We start from the raw sequence: 19,888 nt of genomic DNA on the forward strand, positions 1-19,888 counted from the left end.
TGTGTCAGCATTTGGTATCTGCTATGTAAATATATAACATTTATAGAAGAAAACAGAAATAGGTATAAAGATAGTCCATACCTATTACTCCAATGATGCAATTTCTAATGTGCTACTTTGATTTTAGAGCAGAAATCTCTTATCAAAAATGGCGAGAAGTGAGTAGACAACAAAACATACCCATGTCAAGAATATTTAATTGCTTATGGATTAAACTTAGCCTGAATGGAAATTGATATAGAGGCATAACTTGTATTTTGAGAAGATTAATCTATTTTCCCTTTTTTTTTACATAAGAAAAACGCTTCTAGTGATGAGAAAGATGAGCTGAACTAAATCTGTAGTATAATGAAATGGGCACTGGATAAGGAGTTAATAGATCTGGGTTCTGCCCCTAACTAGCTGGGTGACCTTGGTTAAGGTCATTTTATTACCATTTGCTTCATTTCTTCGATTATAAAAAACAAGTTAATATAAGTCAAGGATCACAAACTCAAATTTCTATGTGGCCCTGGCTGGTGCCATACATGAGTAAATCTGCCTGGGGGTAAGACTGTAGAGGGTGGTAGGGCTTGTGATTAAATGGAGAGAGCATGCCTCCTTTAAATGGGCAGCTGCTGCCAAACAGCAGCCAAATGTTGCTATGAGAGTTATGGAGGAATATGTTTCCAGAGCTTCTAATTTTTCAGTTTTTTAAGGTAGAAATCCTGATTTTGTGCAAAGTAGCTCAGTGTTCAAAGTGAGCAATTCATTTAAATAAAAAAAAGAGAGAAAAAAATAATGTAAGGGTCAAATGATTATGAGGCTCCATGAGCTAAAAGTGAGAACTATAGTCTAAATGATCTCTGGGGTCTTTTCTAGTTTTAAAATTCAATGATTCTAGGGTAGAAATTGCAGCAATAAGGAATTTACTTCTGCTTAAAACAGATCGTGTCATTTTTTTTAGTGCTCTGAAAAAAAAAGGCTGCCAGATATGTGCTGTGTTAATTCAAGGATGGAGGTGCTAAAAGAGTGGGGGCTGGATGGCCATTGCTTTGCTGGGGATGTGGTAGAGGAGATATCCCTATTTGAGGTGTGTATCTGTATGTGTGCATGTGCATGCATGGAAGTGTGTGTATTTGTGTGTGCATGTATGTGTATTGGTAAAAATGGGGGAACTAAACCAAATTATTCCATCAGTTCTTTCTGACCCTGTGAGTCTATGATTCTAGCTTTGTACTCATTCTCACTTCTCTTTCTTTCTCTTTTGCTCTTCTCTTCTTGCCCTTATTCTTATTATTTCTCTGATTTTTCAAGTAAGGGGTCTGGATATTTAAAAATCTGGGTAGGAATGAAAGATGTGACAATTAGTTTGAAGGAAAGTGTAGAGAAATAGAAGAGGGAAATAAAGGGAGGTGAATCACCTGCAGATACTGTAGTTAGGAAAGTCTGTTATTTCAAGCTTGACTTATCTTTACTGTGGACGTAAAATATGATCAGGGAGCATGATGTCAGTGCATCCACTTTCAATAATTGATATGATGAATAATCTCAACCTTCCAACACCTTCTGTATCTCCCCACATCTCAAGAAACTTCATTCATCAGCCACGTTTGAAATGTTTAAGTAATCTCAGTGATGTATGGAACCCTGACACTCCCTTGTTAGAAATTTGTGCTACTAACATTCTATCAAATTAAAAAGCCACTGAGCTCTTGTGCATAAAATTATCATAAATTACCTTCTGAAGGTTCATTGCTGTTTGGAATGTTTAATTGCTCACTCAGCTGAACTTTAACAGCTCAGGATTATTAATCAACTTGTCAAAAGCTTTTTCATTATGTAGTCTTTAGATGGAATTGGGCAAGGTACAAACTTGTGCTTAAGTTGGTCTGATTGTAGCAAATTGATAGAGTTTGGCATCTTTTGTTCACTTATTTTGATATTTTTACAAAGGATTCATAGGGAAACTGGCTTATCCTACAGTTTTCAATAGACTAAACGAATTCCCGTTTAAAGCAGAGAATTGTTCTGACCATCTAAGGGCCAATGAAGGCAGGTAGATGTATGACACTCTACTTATAAGTGACCTTATACACTCCTCTTTGAAAGATGAAAAGAATGAGGGATAAACTTCAAATGTTATTTATATTTCCATTATGACCTCTAATGTTATTTTATAGTAATCTGCTTATAAACAGTGTATGAAGGAATAGGATGTTTTAATTTAATATTGTTCAGTGTACTCTTATAGTGAAGCCAGGGCTGTCTTATTTTCCAAGGAGTGGGTTCACCTTAGTTAGCAAAGCCATATCACAGTCTAAAGATTATTACTGAGTTCTCATTTCTTCAACTATCAACCCTAAAAACAATTATTTAAAACTCAGTGCTCATGGTCACTACTTTCATAAGCTCAGGAGTAAGAAAAGTCTTCAATGAAAATGAAAATAACCTAACATTTTACACTGTACATAATTATTCCCTGTTCTCTATTTTTCTCTCTCTAATTTTTTGAATTGTACAAATATCTGAAAATATTAGCATGGAAAAGCATGTTTTTCTATTAGCTATATATTTTCACATTTGTAAAGTAAATTTGTTTCTGGAAACCCAAGAAATAAATAACGTCCGCCAAAGAAAGTTATTACTACAGCAATTGGTGGTGGCTGTGGTAAGGTAGTGGTGGTGTTAAGAAGGGTAATATTCTGAGCCTCCTGATAACATTGGCGCATATAAGATATTTGTGAATGCCTTCCTCCTATGGCCACAAAAGCAAAAACTGGAATCTCATGATGCTGTCACTGGAACTGAAGCTGTAGGGCCACCCAAGGGATGACTAATCTTATTAAAAAGGCTGTTGGTACTGAAAACTAATCCTTCTTGGTTGGGAAATAAACTGCCTTTGCCAGAAATTATTTGAAAAAAGTATCTTGAGTGAGGTTTCAGTATTTGCCTCATTACTTTTCATGTGGCGAAGAATGAAAATAAGATACCCACGGAAAAAACAATTTAGATGCAACTGAGATGACTAAAGATTCTTCTCCCTGCCCTCATCCCTCTACACCCACCCACCCAAAGCCAGCATGCCATAATTTTCTCCCAAATTTCTGTGAGTAACATGTGGTAATGTTAAAACCAAGACTCTATTAGTTACTCTATGACTTCTGTCTTGCCATCACTGCATTAATCATTTCCTGCCCTCTTTCAAACAGAATAGAGTGGTGCAGTTAAGGAGGAAAAAGAACATATAGTTTGAGAAAGACTCTGCATTAATTAAATGAACATAAATGGATAACAGTGCACTGCTGACTGAACATTTGCATTAAGAAGGGAAGACTGGTGCTGGAATGCACATCTTTTGTAGAAATGACACAGTGAATATTTCTTCATCATGATTGTGGTATCACTTAAGATTGATTGGGCTGCAAGTAACAGAAAACCCAAAAGTAGTGACTTCATCAGGGTTTCATTCTCCCCATATAACAAGAAGTTTGGAGATGTGCTATTGCTGCTGTTGATTTAGTTATTCAAAGATGCTATTTAGAACCCAAGCTGTTTTTCTTGTCTACTGTCTTTACTGTGCTGACTTTTTGTTTACTTGCTTGTGACCCCATGGTTGAGAATGGTGGTTTTAGTTAATTAACTGTGTCAGCCACAAATTAATCAATTTTATTTAGCATGAATAAGATGAAATGTCACTGGTGAAGACTCTACTAATTTTTATTTGATTAGTTAAATTTTCACTCTAACTCCTCTAATATTTAACAGAAAGATTTAAAACATGCATGAAAGCTTAGAAAATACAATCTAATGACAGATTAAAAGAAGCTTATTAAAGAAAAGTTGAAAGAGTCTTTTTTCTTCTCCAAGTATAGAAAAGATGACTAGGAAGATGTTGGCCAGCTGCTTTATTTTTGCAATACACAGCAAATTTAAAAAATCCTATTATTACATGTGAAAGAATTTACTACCAACGAGGATTTTGGAGTCCTGGAATGGGTGACTTCTTTGGAAAACTGTAAGAGAATCTTAGAGAAGAATGTATTTGAATTAATTTAGGCAACTTTTTTGAGTAAGGTTACATGACATGATCTCTTGAGGTCCCATTCAATTTGATGACTCTCTGGTTCTGTGATGCTAAATTTTGGAATGATTGACTAGAATGCCTTAAGACTAAATTCTACTCATTTATTTCAGTATCACTTATGAAATAAAAATCCCTAGAAATTACCACTTTATGCACTGGTTATAGCAGCCAGCATTTCCCCCAAGCTTTGTAGTGATGCATTTTGGAGACTAGAGTGGAAATTATAGTGTAAATTTTCTTTAGTGCATGGATTATTGATTTAATAGATCATGACAATCTATTTTGTCAGACCTGCTACCACATGGGTTCTGAGTCAGCAGGAAGACAAGCCTTATAAAATATTTGCTGTTTTAAAAAAGCTGCTGCATAAGATGAAATTAAAGCTCAATAGTGTTATAGTCAGTTATTTGATAAGCAAGGTTATCACAACCCAAGAACCAGAATCATTAGAGGAAAAATGAAGTAGTCATTTTGATGTTTGCTTTTGCTTCTGTCACTGGAATGGTAAATTTTAACCTAAAGGAAGAAAACAACAAATTTTGGAACTTTTAAGGATGTATAATATAAAGTATGAAATAATATCCAGTTGGATTCTTGGTTATCAAAGGTGGGGTTGTCAGAATCTGGAAAACAGGCTCTAATTTGGCTATTTGGTTGCAGGCAGTTTATTGAGTAGCAATGGAAAGCAGGATGGGCAGAGAGAAAACTAAACTGTGATGCAGCCCCAACAGTAGTTTCAAGCAATTCGCAGGGAGCATGGGATATTCCTTTAGAGATATCCCAAATGGAGGCAAGGGGATTAAATTTTTGTCCCCTTATATTGCTCAATCATTGGATGTGATCTTTCCCTGGAGAGGGAACATGAACTTGGTCAAGCAGGTTCCTTTGGCCAAGGGTAATTCTTGGGGAGGATCAGAGTTGAAGAGATAGATAGCTTGGCCCTGAGGGAGATGTGGAGGCACACCACAGCATCTAGTACAGCACACTCCTTCTGCCACTTGAATTCATTTTTTTCGTGGAATAAATTCACCCTATCTGGGAAGACCTACTCTCTGTACTTGCTTTCTTTTCTTGGGGAAACCCTAAAGAAAAAGGTTAGAGGTACAACAGCCATAGGCAGTACAGCTTGTACCTGATACTCATCAATGCTCTGCTCAAGTATGCATTCCAGACTTCCCCTCACCATCGTTGATTAACTCTGCCGGGCCAGGCAACTTACCTGGAAGGGTCACCAAACTCTCAACTATGACCTCAAGGTCACTGTGATCTTCTCAGGCCATGGCTTAGGTACTTGTCCATTTATTATTAAAATTGGCAACTAGAGTGCCAAGATATGCCCCAGTGGATCACCTAGGAACCAGACAACAACAACAATAACTTCTTCTTCTTCTTCTTCTTCTTCTTCTTCTTCTTCCTCTTCTTCTCCTTCTTCTTCCTCTTCTTCTTCTTCTTCTTCTTCTTCTTCTTCTTCTTCTTCTTCTTCTTCTTCTTCTTCTTCTTCTTCTTCTTCTTCTTCTTTTTTTCTCCTTCTCCTTCTCCTTCTCCTTCTTCTTCTTCATCTTTTTTGAGACTAGGTCTGACTGTAGTGCAGTGGTGTGATCATAGCTCACTGTAGCCTCAAACTCCTAGGCTTCAGCATTGTTCCCATCTCAGCTTCCCAGAGGGCTGACATTACAGGTATTCATCACTTTGCCTAGCCCCTTGACCTGTGTGTGTAAAAACAGATGAGCTTCCTCCTGACTTTCAAGGTAAATTGTGTCTGTCAGGATGGTGACTTTTCTCCTTACCTGCTGGTCTGAGGAGCACAAAGTGACCAAGAGACACCTGAAACTTAAAGTTTAGTGGGTCGCTCAGTGGGTCCCAAGAGTCAAAATCCCATTTTAGATTCTGCCCCATGTGACTCTGGTACCAAGTGTCACAGTTCAGGGTCTTGGGGGAACAGACTTTACTGAGACGTAGAGATTTGAATGCAGGAGTTTTATGGAGGTGCCCTCTCAGGATCAACACCTGTGAGGAAGCAAGGGCCACGTGATTCGGCAGCTGAAGATGTTGAGCTACAATGTGGTTGCAGTAGCAGCCTCTGATGATCCCACAGGGAGTATTGAAGCTAGGGTTATCCTTTAGAGATATCCTAAATTGTGGGAAAGGGCTTGGTAACCTTGCATTGACCAGTCGCTGGATACAAGCTGTCCCCCAAAGAAAACACAAACTTAGGCAGTTTTTGTTGACCAAGGGCAATTTCTGGAGAGAGACACAACTGTAATCTGTGTTGAAAGAAAGAATCTATCAGTCTTGAAGGGTAATCTGGAGGTATATGGCAGCATCTTCCACCTTGATTCTAAATTTACTATCTGTACAGCTTGGATAAAACCCTCATTTAGAGTCAGATGATTTTTATTCCTTCCTTCCTTCATTATGAGTATTTGATAAATCACTTTTGAATACATGAATGATTCAAACGTTTGAGTGTTTAGCATGTCCTCACACTCTGCGATGTATGTCCTGGTGATACAAATAGAGCAGTCAAGCACAGTCTGCCATTAAATTTGAAGTGTGACATTCCTCTCTCTGCCCCTTACTAAAAAAAGATGTATTCAGGCAAGTTATTTAAAATTATGTGCCACTGTTTTCTTACCTGTAAACTTGGACAAACAACGCTTTTTCTGTTCACCTCAAGATTATGGGAATCAAAGCAGTCTGTAGAGGTTCTTGGAAGATATAAAAAGTGTTTTATGACTTTGTATATAAAATCATTCTTATACAAGTTGTTAATATTTAACATATAATGGACAAATAAGTACTTCATTTTATATTGGCTGAATTTGTGCTGAAGTAGACCTTAAATGTTATTTGAACATTTTTGGAAGGATGTTGTTAGAGATATTGGTTTGGGAATAAAAGTCCCAGTGAAATATCTATTATGTCTCATTTCAATGTTATTACTTTACTGAAACAATGCATCAAAATACACATTTGGACAATCTAAACACTTGGATAAAATATATAATTAACAACATTTAATGGCAGCACATTTTTGAGTCATTTTGACAGTTAATATCTGTCTCTTGCTTTTCTAATAGTAATAATTTTCTCCATTTCTCTTCATTTTCTTTCTAAATAAAATTAACTTTTTTCAAATTTTGCAAAATACAAATGAATTTTTAAATCAGTATGATAAATGTTAGTTGAGAATTTCATCTGAAAACTGAAGTTTCAACACTTAGACAGAGAGAACTTGTAGTCAGAGAGGTTTGGCAGAGCCATTTCATACCACACCTGTTTCCATAACACAGGCTGACAAAACGTAAAGTCAATAACAATTACTGGAAACCTAAAACGTGCAAAGCTCTGGGCCAGTTGGCGTGAAGACGAATAAAGATGAATAAGACTTAAAAAGACATACAAGCCCCGTGGTCTTCAGGGGCTTATATTATAGTGAAATATGTTCACCTTTGGTTAGGCACAGATAAGAAAAATGCCTTTACCCAGATCACCTTAGAGGAGGGAGGATGGAAGTAAATGGCTTATAATTCTGACTAGAATAACGAGGTCAAGGAAACATCAAAGCATTTTGACTTTTTCTCCTCCAACTTTTAATCTTCCTAGGAAGAACTGGCCTCCTAAGACTTTATTTTACATCTCTTTCTCTCTCTGTCTAATATCTCTATCTATCTATCTCCTAGAATATTAATTGGCACTAAGTATAGACTAAAACAGAAGAATAAAATCAGAGCCTATCATTTACCCTTTGAATCACACAATGAGCTTCATCCCTAGAAGCCAAATGCCACAAAGTCTCAACTGTTTGGGAGAACGGAGATGGGCCATAACCTTTTGACCTGAATATAACAGCCACCTGGTGCAGATAATTCACAAAAGTCTGTTTTGGGAAAAAGCATACTTTGCCCATATTTTTTTTTAAAACCAGCTATATCAGACAGAGAGAAGGTCTCTATAGCTTGGAGGATAGTTTGATTTTTAAGCCACTTTGCCTGCTGAAGATTTGCCTGTGCCCTGATGTTGAGGGTGTTGCACATAGCCCAAGGCCAAACACAGCGGCAGCAACCAGACTGCCAAGCTTACCCTCACCATATACAGTAATAGGTGATTAACAGGTTTCTTTCAATTTCATAGATCTTACAAGGTTTGAAAAAAATTGTTTCACAGGTGGTGAGAAATAAGTTAGTGCCCTGGTGAAGGATAGGCCTGTCATGAATGCACGGGCCTCAGAGGAGTAAGCAATATTCAATCCTTGTCCTTAAGTAAGTCTTATAAAAGTCAAAAGGCAATAAGGTAAAAATCCAGAAGCAAAGTCTTGGTCATCCATGCCATTCATATTTCCCAGTATTTCTACGAAGTAGTTTAGTGGCATCTATTAGGCTGACAAGGAATAGGTTTTATTTTACCAGGCAGAAAAATGTTCTAAGGATATCAGCCGTGAAACATGTATTGCAGAATTAAATAGCTTCAAATGAGCAGTTGGAGGGCAATGTAGAACATCTGGTAGACAGGTAAATCAGTGTGTAAAGATGTGGAAGGAATCTTAAGCATCTGCTTTACCAAGCAAATCCAAAACCTGGACTGGAAGAAGAACTTAAGGATGAAACTCTGAGGTAGTTGATGGGCTGTACAGATAAGTGTATTTGATTTCTTTTTATTATTATTATTATTATGTTTTAGGGTACATGTGCACAATGTGCAGGTTTGTTACATATGTATCCATGTGCCATGTTGGTTTGCGGCACCCATTAACTCGTCATTTAGCATTAGGTATATCTCCTAATGCTGTCCCTCCCCCCTCACCCCACCCCACAACAGTCCCCGGAGTGTGATGTTCCCCTTCCTGTGTCCATGAGTTCTCATTGTTCAATTCCCACCTATGAGTGAGAACATGCGGTGTTTGGTTTTTTGTCCTTGCGATAGTTTACTGAGAATGATGGTTTCCAGTTTCATCCATGTCCCTACAAAGGACATGAACTCATCATTTTTTATGGCTGCATAGTATTCCATGGTGTATATGTGCCACATTTTCTTAATCCAGTCTATCGTTGTTGGACATTTGGGTTGGTTCCAAGTCTTTGCTATTGTGAATAGTGCCGCAATAAACATACGTGTGCATGTGTCTTTATAGCAGCATGATTTATATTCCTTTGAGTATATACCCAGTAATGGGATGGCTGGGTCAAATGGTATTTCTAGTTCTAGATCCCTGAGGAATCGCCACACTGACTTCCACAATGGTTGAACTAGTTTACAGTCCCACCAACAGTGTAAAAGTGTTCCTATTTCTCCACATCCTCTCCAGCACCTGTTGTTTCCTGACTTTTTAATGATGGCCATTCTAACTGGTGTGAGGTGGCATCTCATTGTGGTTTTGATTTGCATTTCTCTGATGGCCAGTGATGATGAGCATTTTTGCATGTGTTTTTTGGCTGCATAAATGTCTTCTTTTGAGAAGTGTCTGTTCATGTCCTTCGCCCACTTTTTGATGGGGTTGTTTGTTTTTTTCTTGTAAATTTGTTTGAGTTCGTTGTAGATTCTGGATATTAGCCCCTTGTCAGATGAGTAGGTTGCGAAAATTTTCTCCCATTTTGTAGGTTGCCTGTTCACTCTGATGGTAGTTTCTTTTGCTGTGCAGAAGCTCTTTAGTTTAATTAGATCCCATTTGTCAATTTTGGCTTTTATTGCCATTGCTTTTGGTGTTTTAGACATGAAGTCCTTGCCCATGCCTATGTCCTGAATGGTATTGCCTAGGTTTTCTTCTAGGGTTTTTATGGTTTTAGATCTAACATGTAAGTCTTTAATCCATCTTGAATTAATTTTTGTATAAGGTGTAAGGAAGGGATCCAGTTTCAGCTTTCTACATATGGCTAGCCAGTTTTCCCAGCACCATTTATTAAATAGGGAATCCTTTCCCCATTGCTTGTTTTTGTCAGGTTTGTCAAAGATCAGATAGTTGTAGATATGTGGCATTATTTCTGAGGACTCTGTTCTGTTCCATTGATCTATGTCTCTGTTTTGGTACCAGTGCCATGCTGTTTTGGTTCCTGTAGCATTGTAGTATAGTTTGAAGTCAGGTAGCGTGACGCCTCCAGCTTTGTTCTTTTGGCTTAGGATTGACTTGGCAATGTGGGCTCTTTTTTGGTTCCATATGAACTTTAAAGTAGTTTTTTCCAATTCTGTGAAGAAAGTCATTGGTAGCTTGATGGGGATGACATTGAATCTATAAATTACCTTGGGCAGTATGGCCATTTTCACGATATTGATTCTTCCAACCCATGAGCATGGAATGTTCTTCCATTTATTTGTATCCTCTTTTATTTCATTAAGCAGTGGTTTGTAGTTCTCCTTGAAGAGGTCTTTCACATCCCTTTTAAGTTGGATACCTAGGTATTTTATTCTCTTTGAAGCAATTGTGAATGGGAGTTCACTCATGATTTGGCTCTCTGTTTGTCTGTGATTGGTGTATTAATAAAATACAACATTTATAGAACTAAGCATTGGTTGCAGTTTATTGGCACTACATATTATTTAGCATTTATAAATGAGAACCTGTCAACTCCAAATTGCCCACATGCATAAAAGGAAGCCGAGGCATTGACAATTTCAGACAACTGATATTTAGAAAATCATACTTAATTTCAACAAGTACTTATTGCATGCTTACTTTGTTGAAGGCACTATGCTGCTCTATCAGGTTCTTTTTTCAGGCAGTAGGATAAGACAATGTCAATCAGCTAGCATTACATGTACAAGGTATATGTAATAAGTGCCTAAAAGAGGTGCAGACGAGGGAGGGAGTTTATCCAGGAGGACAGATTATGAAAGACATTGTGGAGGAGACAGTAGTGGCATTTTGACAGCAAGTTATGGGTCCAAGGAGAATGTTTCTGGATGAGAAGATAAGAGTAAAACCAAGATTGGTAAGATAGGAAGTGAGAGGCATGTTTGGGACATCAAAATAGGTCATTTTTGCTTGGTTGCTACAAAAGCAGTTGTAGGGAGATAGGAATTTAGTCTGAAAAGGCAGTTGGGTAATATTGTAAAGTGCTTTCAATTTTAGGGCAAGAGATCTACTTCATGCTGTATAACAAGGCTCCTCAACCTTGGCAGTGTGGATATTTCAAATCAGATAATTCCTTGTTGCGAGGGGCTGTCCCGTGGATCATCCTTGGCTTAGTGGCATTTCTGCCTTCCTTATCCCCTCCTCTTCTGACAATGAAAAATGTCTCCAGATTACTATATTCCCTGGGGGGGCAAAATAACCCCCAGTTGAAATCTACTGGTGTAAATAATGGGAATCAGGGAAGTTTGGGAGCTATAATCAGATATGCCTCTCCTTACTTTCCGTATCTAATCCATCACCAAGTAATCAAAACTGTTTCTAAATATCTCTTGTATTCTTTTCTTGCATCGCTGTTGCCACTGACTTAGGAAACACCTTCCACCATTTCCACAGAGATTCCTGCAATCGCCTATGAGCAGCTCCCTGTTCTAGACCTTTTCACCTACAAACCATTTTTTCATACCCTTTTTCAAAATACAAATCTGATCATGTCATTACTTTACATAAAATGCTTCAGACTCTCCATTGCTTTCATGGTAGAATTCAAATCTTTAACATGGTCCTTCCTATCTGCACAACCTCATAATTCCTTCCATAGAATCATGTGTCTCAGCCATATACCGGACTATTGAACTTTCTTTAAAGTGTCACACTATTTTATATTGCCACATGTTTTCACATGGTGTTCTTTCTGTCTAGAACTCTACTCTCCCTGCTTGATGGGTAATGCTTATTCAACTTAAAACTCATTTCAGTAGGAATCTCATCTAAGCACAAGAAAACCCCTCCTGCCTTTGTCATCCATAACCCTACATACTTCTGGAACCACTCCACTTTGTGTTATTGTGTCCTAGGGCCAATCAACTTCTATTACTATCTGTACAATTTTGTCTCCTCCACTGGAATGTACTTATCTTGAAGGCAAAAACTAGTTGTGCCTTTTTTGTATATCCGTAGTATATGTTGTATATCCACAGGATCTGTATATCCGCATTAGTCATTGTCACCTTAAAGCTGTGGTCTGTATATTTCCCAAAAGGGAAGTGATGCAGTTTTGGCTAATGGTCCTTAGCAATCAATATACTCTGCAAGGGGTTGGTCTTTTGTAGAGGACTTATACATAAGGGCTTGCTGGCCTTTGGAAGAGTCTCTGCTTTTTCCTACTTTCTCGAACAAGAAGAATCAACCAAACCCCAGCAGCTGCTAAAATACATGGGCTCATTGGTATTTCTGTTTTGTGGAGGAACTATATTCCAACTTACAAATAAAAATATCCTCTGCTAGCTATATGATTATTTCAGTCTTCACTTAGGTAAGAGTCATTAACCTGACACCCTTGGAACTCTAAGTGTGCCAGGTAAGGTTTGTGATCCCACACAATTGTTTTCTAAGAAAGAATATATAATACTTTTAAAACGTATAATAGATTTTTTTAAAGAAGTCAGCATTCTAAAAAGGTTAGGAATAATTTTCTTAAAGTCCCTTTACAGAGAACACTAAATCTCAAGTAAAATTTGAAACCTTTGCCTTGTATAGAATCCATTTGTTAAATATCCAAAGATTATTTGACCACAAACACAAAACAAAACCCAAGTGTGGTAAAAAATAAAAATTCAAAATTAAAGTACTAGCTTAAAAATAAGCACAAAAGGCCCTAGGTTCTTTTCTCTCTTAATACAAGAAAAGGAACAATAAGATAAGTTGGACACTGAATTTTCTGGAAACAATTTCAGCATCTGTAAAAGGTCTAAACTGTTTTCGAATGCTGGCTACTCCCAGGTCTGACATGTGCCACCTTAATCAACACTTTGGTGCGGGTGTAATGGAAAACATGTTTTCTCTGCCATAACTCTAGCGTAAGTTTATGACATCAGCCAAATGGGACAGACAGTCTGAATCCTGCGATAGACAGGCCTTCTGACAGCTAAATAGAGGACACCCTGCTCGTGAAAGATAGCCTTTATAGATACGACAGCCTCCAAGTGGAAAACTCTCTCTTGGAATAGGGAAATTTGGCACAACCTTTCCCAGAACCTGTGCCAAAGATCTTTAATACTAGAGGCAGTTCGCATAATCATAAACTCTATTGGTTAGTCTGCTGACACAAGTGCTTAGTGCTTTTTCATCTAATCAGACTTGAGTGTGGAAACAGCCCAAGGTTTCCTCGGGTGTTTATATTATTTCAATGGCACTTCCTTTGATTTACCTAAGGGATGTTTTGTTTTAATTAAAGTTTATGACCAAAGATCAGCTGAAAAAGTATTGACGTGGATGTACATTGTTTATGGGTTTTGAATACAATTATATCAACCATAAAAATAGACCAAACAATTTTGCTTGTCCGCCAAAAATCAATTCTTGATCACAGGATTTCGGGTCTTCATTTTGTTTTCATTTACATTAATAAAAAGTCCTTGCTGATCATTAACTGGAGAAAACGGTGAAGTCAGTAAATCTGGAAACTAACATTTATTAAGTTTCAATGGGAAATGTAATGAGGAGTTCTGATGTTGGTTAAATTATGGACTCTTTCCAATTAGTTGGCTCTCCCTCCAAAGCAAATGTACTAAAAATAAAATGACTTCCTTTTTGATGTTAGTTATAAAGTGTGTATTTTTTTCTGTCTCTTTTTGTCTTTTAGGTTTTGATAAAATTTGGCAAGATAGTACCTATGAACCTATCTGACACCTGCCTCAGAAATCATGCCAAATGTCATAAGGTCGCCATCTATTTCCTTCACACTCTCTTAGCTTTTATATACCAAATTCTAAAATTAGAAGCAAGAGAAATGATGTACTGAAGAATGCATCTTTATTGAGGACTTTTATTAAAACCAAACAAGTTCTCATAGGCAAAATATTAGATTAAAATGGCTTCCAAAGCATACCCATCAACTTCTCGACAGGTCATAATAGCATCTGAGTACAGAACCTTGATTCTTAGAACGAGATTCACAACTACTGATGCTTTCCTCTGTGTTTGCAAAGATATTGAGAAACACAATAGCCAGGGCCCCTGCTTCAAGATCACCAAATATCTGTGGTCTCAGGTCCGCAGCTGCTCTGTGCCCTCCTCACATTCAGCAACTAGAGCAGTATGAGCCTTGGACTGTGGTCCTCAAAGACCCTCGTATGTGTTTCTAAGAAGACATCAGCATGGTGACAAGATTGCTGTTTTATTTTACCTTGCTTAAGGCATTTGTGCCACAAAAATGAGTTTTTGAGTGGGACTTTGGAAACAAAGGTATTATTTGAGAATATACAAATCACATTATGAAGATTTAATTTAATAAGCCCCCCAAATTTTCATTTTAACCAAGAGTAGGGCATTTAAAGTAGTAGGAGATCTAGATTCCATTTTTGGTTTCACTTTTTATTATTGCATGTTCTGAGCCAAGTCATTTGATAGCTATGAAACAGGGATACTAATACTTCTTTTCAAAAATTTTATATATATATATATAAAATTTATGGATACATAGTAGGTATATATAATATTTATGGAGTACATGAGGTATTTTGATACAGGCATGCAATGCATAATAACCACATTAGGGTAAATGGGAAATCCATCACCTCAAGCATTTATCCTTTGTCTTACAAACAACCCAGTTATAATCTTTTAATTATTTTAAAATGTGCAATTAAATTATGTTGACTATAGTCACCCTGTTATGCTATCAAATACTAAGATCTTATTTATTCTTTCTAACTAATTTTTTATACCCACTAACCATCCCCTAGGGATATTAATACTTCTCTGTAGGAGAAACTGAGGGCTTCTTTTCCAGAGGAATGCTGCTATCAATTGTTTGGGTTCATGCTGTTGTCACAGTGCCAAGGGCTGTGCCAGGTTAAAGGCTGGCTTACATACTAATGTGGCCCTTTTAAATTGCTCCCCCATCCCCACTCCATGAGCTTAGATAAGTCCCTTTAGGGGGAATAGGCCATCTCTCTTGCTAACATGTGACTGGTGAAGTGAGAGTGACTTGGAAGAGGTCATCAGTGTCCAGGCTGAAATCTAGGGCAGCTACTCCCTTGCTTTTGCAATTTCTACTACTTCCCACTGGCATATGCATTCTGCTTTGGCTTTTTCTTTCATTAGAATGGCTAGATCTGATATTCAGCTTTGGATTGTGGTGGTAGGAGGCAATATAAGCCCCGAGAACTGCTTTCACTTTCCTCTACTTGAGTCTACTTTGTTAGGGTGAAGGAAATCTTCCACATGGCTCATACCAGAATTTTAGAGTCTTATGTCAGTGTTGGGGTCAAAGCCCCAATTACTGTAGTAATAAATAGTTTTTTGCTCCCTTGAACTTTTTTTTTTTTTAATTCAGGGAACTTGTAGAGGGTTGACTGGTCTAGGACCAGATTCACCTATTTAGAATCTTATTCTTGGCCATTTATCTCTCAATAGATACATATCTACTGGCATTCCATTTTGACATGATTTACATTTATCTCACAGGTGGTTTACAAGATTAGTTGGAATAATAGATGTCAAAATATATGCTTCAGGCACTATAAATTATTGTACAAATGTTTGTTATGTATTATTATTTCTTGCAGGCATATTGTACAGGTGTATTTCTACTTTTTATTATTTATTATAGCATGTTGTACTAGGGAGCTGACAATTGTTTATTAGTCACAGGTCAGTTCTTCAGCTTCTTCCTTCACTTGACTGTGTTCATGTTTTTGCTTCTGTGCAGATCACGTATATATTTCAGGGGCTTTCATATTCTCTTTATACTTACACAATGGCCAGCTATTATGTTTCAGGGGCTGTGTGGTCACAACTATAAAAAGGTCTCTGGACTATGTTTTTTGCTGTTGTCCCCTGAGGCAAGATAATGTCTTTTCTCACTCTCTTTTTGCCTTTTTGGTTCTTTTCACATTGCTGCAGATATCTACCCCTTCTTGTCTCTGCCTTTTAACTCAGCTTGCCCTCCCAGTATCACACTTCCTGGGAAGGTAACAACGAATTGTGAACAATGCCAAGAATTTGCTCAGCACAGCCCTTTCCTATTGCTCTCCCTGCTGCTGTCATGGCCATGCCTTGATTTTCATTAGCTGCTTCTGATTCCCTTGGTTTAGGATCTCATGCATATATTTTTGAGGGCTGGTAGGGGGAGTTACAGCGCTTTCATCACCTGCTAGGCTAACCTCTGCTGTCCCATTTGTTTCTCCATTCAGGTGTGGAGAATTCACCACATTTTGAAGGTTACGCCCATCCCTCAAGGACCAGTTGAAAGATTCTTTCAACATCAATGTTAATTTCTCTTTTTATCCTCTTACGTCTTCTTGTTTGACTCTTCTTATGTCAGCTACTCCCATTTTTCTTGCATTTATGTATGGGTTTGCCTCTCCCACTGGATTGAGAGTTCCTGAATGGGGTGGCTTTACCTTACTCATCTTTGTTGACTCAGAACACTTGCATCATCCTTTGCATTTGAGTAGCCTGTGGGTAGAGATGTATGGAATTGGTTTATATTGAAATGCTCCTTCTGGCCAAGCATCCTGGTGCGTGCCTGTAATCCCAGCTACCGAAGAGGCTGAGGTGGGAGAATCACTTGAGACCAGGCATTTGAGGCTATAGTGCAGCTATGATGATTGTGCCTGTGAATAAACACTGCACTCCAGCCTGGGCAACATAGCCAGATCCCATCTCTAAAATAAATACTCCTTCCTGTCTTCGCACCCACACTGCTTGCTGTCTCTGCAGGGTACTTCATACACCTTTTATCTACATAATACTTATTTATCCTTCTCCTTTCTGTGTAAATGCTGCTTCCTCAGATATCCCATAGACTAGGTTAAGGGTTCTTGAGAGATGCTGTTAGCACGTGTACTTAACTCTAAAGAAGATTTGACACACTTAAAATTACATATTCAGTATCTATATTCTCTGTTAGACAGTGAGCTCCATGTTGACAAAAATAAGACATAGCTACCTCGTTCACACTCTATACCTACCATGGCACAACTATCTGTTGATTTATTAAAATAAATTCACTGGTTTCTATTCTTCTAATTGTTATTCTTTTTTGTCAGAAGTTATCCGTTAATATTTGGCACATGGAAGCTGGAGCCAAACTGTAGGTTCGTGTATCACAGCTCCGTCACCTACAAGTGGTACACTCTTAACCTCTCTGTTCCTCAAATTCTTTATGCTTAAGATGGGAATCATAACAACATCTACAGTGAGGAATGTGGTATTAGGAGAGATAATGTGGCTAACTCAGCAAAGCACCTACGTAAGGAACGTACTCAATAAGCATTAGTTATTACCACCCTCCAGCCATCCTTATGGAAGGAAGAAAAGATAAAGATAATATGAGAAATTATTAAAACGACGCTTCTCTCGAGCTCTGGAATCTCATCTTCTCAACTCAAACTGACAATCCACTCAGAAGTGTGTGTTCATTCATATGTGCCACCCATTACTCCCAAGAGGGTCAGTATTCCAATGAGATGTATTTGTGGAACTGGGGCCATGTGTTTGTGTGTGTGTGTGTGTGTGTGCATGTGTGTATATGTGTGCATGCAGGAGCATCCCTAAGTCTAAGGGCTGGTGATGGAGCTGCTGAGTATCCCTATTCCCCTACCCTGCACCTTCACTCTGAGATCAGGACACCCTTAGGAAGCACTGAACTAAAATTGGCCCCAGCGCTTCTTTGCTTCCAGAGATAAACATTAGAGCTGATGTAGCAGCATCTTTAAGCATATAACTAGAATAGATGTTTACGTTTCTATTCTTTTAAAAGCACTTTTTGAGAACTTTCATACAAGTTATACTGGGTTGTTTTTATGGCTGCAGCCAATACCATTTCCATTTTCTTCATTTTCTTGACATTTTATACAATCAATTAGAAAGTAAATTGCTCTTTGCTCTCAAAATGGCACGGCTTGCTTTCTTTTGAACTAGCTTATGAAAATGTCAGAAATCATTAAAGAAAGTGAAGAAACAAAAAGCCGCAAGACAAGCAATGTGGATTTTATGTTTAATTGGCATACAGCCTGTCTTTTAGCTCTAGTGTTTTTAAATTGTGTTTGTAAAGAGTAAGAGAAATTTCACGTTAATTACTCATACACCTTTTCTCATTTGGCCCAAATAATTGCCCTGTCCGGGGGGAGGGGAAATTAGTTTTAGACCCATGTTAGAGAGGAGGAACCTGTGACTCAGTGACTCACTCAAGGTCCTGACTAAATTTTAGAGTGATGAAATTCAGGTTCCCTGATTCCTATAGGCCCAGCCTCACCATTTACTAGTTCTATGACTGTGACCAAGTTACTTAGTCTTGTTGTCTCAGCTTCTTCATCTGTGAAAATGGTGATACACTTCCATCTCAGGGTTTCTGTTAGGATTATTTAATTAGTTCTTTTAGAATAGTGCCCTTTACATGGTAAACATGCAGTAAGTATCAGATATTAACATAATACCTCAAAATAATAATATGTGCCTATTAGAGTTGTAGAGAGGTTTTAATAAGATAATTCATGTAGACTCTTAGAACATTCCCTGGCAGAAAATAAACACTTAACTAGTGTTTGGGATATTTTTAATATCATGTTTATGATTATTCTAGTTGATCATGATGATGAAATATCTAATCAACTGAATCATTGGTTGGGGGTTGGAAGACTGAGTTTTAGTCCCTCCCTCACTAGAATTCTGGTGATAACACCCAAAATACTTTTTACCTTCCTTTACTATTTTATATTTTTTAAAATAAATTTTTATGTGTGGTTTAGATATGTAAAACTCATCAGTTGGATAAATTGATAAAAGGTAATCATTTGGCCATGAATACTATTTACCAGTTCTGCAACTGCCACAAAGGAATGTCAGTGTTTATTCTTGTCTGCCATTGTTAGGTATCATTTTATATGTAGAAGTTTTGAGTTTGGGAGAGTATTTGAGGACATTTGAGGCAAGAGGCAGCTGAGGATAAACTTCATGCTTGGCAGCACTGCTTTCAACTAATAGCCTTCTCGTGCCTTTTGCACACCTCTGAGACTTAGTTGCAGTGGCATATCCTGGTACTAGGTTTGCCCAGGAAGTAAAATGTTTTAAACCAAATGGAATTATTGACAACAGTATTCAATGAGCTTTTTAACTTTGCCCATTATAAACCACCAAATTCTAAGAAACTAATTCCATGGAAGGATGCAAAGCCTGTTTAGAAACATTTTTTTTCAGATTTGGGTTAGGCTTTCAGAGCTTAGTTTTGTGTTTGTTGAATATCAGCAAGTTATTCTTATGAGAAAATGTAGCCTACACTCACCAGGTTGTTTGACCATGAGGCTTAAGCTTTCAGTATTTCAGAAAGAAATTTGAAAAGCCACACTGCCTTTGCTTAAGGTGTGAGATGTGATTAGCTAGTAAAACAACTTAGCTTTCCAGGTCTTACCACCTAGTTAAAAAATGAATAGTGATTTTGAAAATCTCTAGTAAGAAGCTGCTTGGATGAGCAAAGTAGATTTAGCTGCTGATTTGGATGTGCAACCATAAGATCCTCTGCCTCTCTAGGTGTAAACTTCTATATCTTTAAATTCCTAGGTTGAAAGACAATAGTATAATAACAGGTCAAGTTCTGCAGTATAGCTAGAGAAGAGACCTTTCTGACCTATGGCATAATTTTAAATACTTTAGATTTGGATCTGAAACATCTAGTGCGGTTGTCCTTAAAGGCCAAATTCTTCAGGTAATTGCAAAGCACAGGGGTTCCTTGTGGTGTGTAGATACAGTTACCA

General features: G+C 37.7%; 1 long non-coding RNA gene across 3 annotated transcripts in view; it reads left to right on the forward strand.

Annotated features, from left to right (window-relative positions):
* The window catches only part of LOC134736631 (uncharacterized), a 504,835-nt gene that overhangs the window by 108,240 nt on the left and 376,707 nt on the right, over positions 1–19,888 (forward strand). The window lies entirely within an intron of this gene.

The sequence above is a fragment of the Symphalangus syndactylus genome, chromosome 5 (genome assembly GCF_028878055.3).
Source record: "Symphalangus syndactylus isolate Jambi chromosome 5, NHGRI_mSymSyn1-v2.1_pri, whole genome shotgun sequence".
NCBI classification, from domain to species: domain Eukaryota; kingdom Metazoa; phylum Chordata; class Mammalia; order Primates; family Hylobatidae; genus Symphalangus; species Symphalangus syndactylus.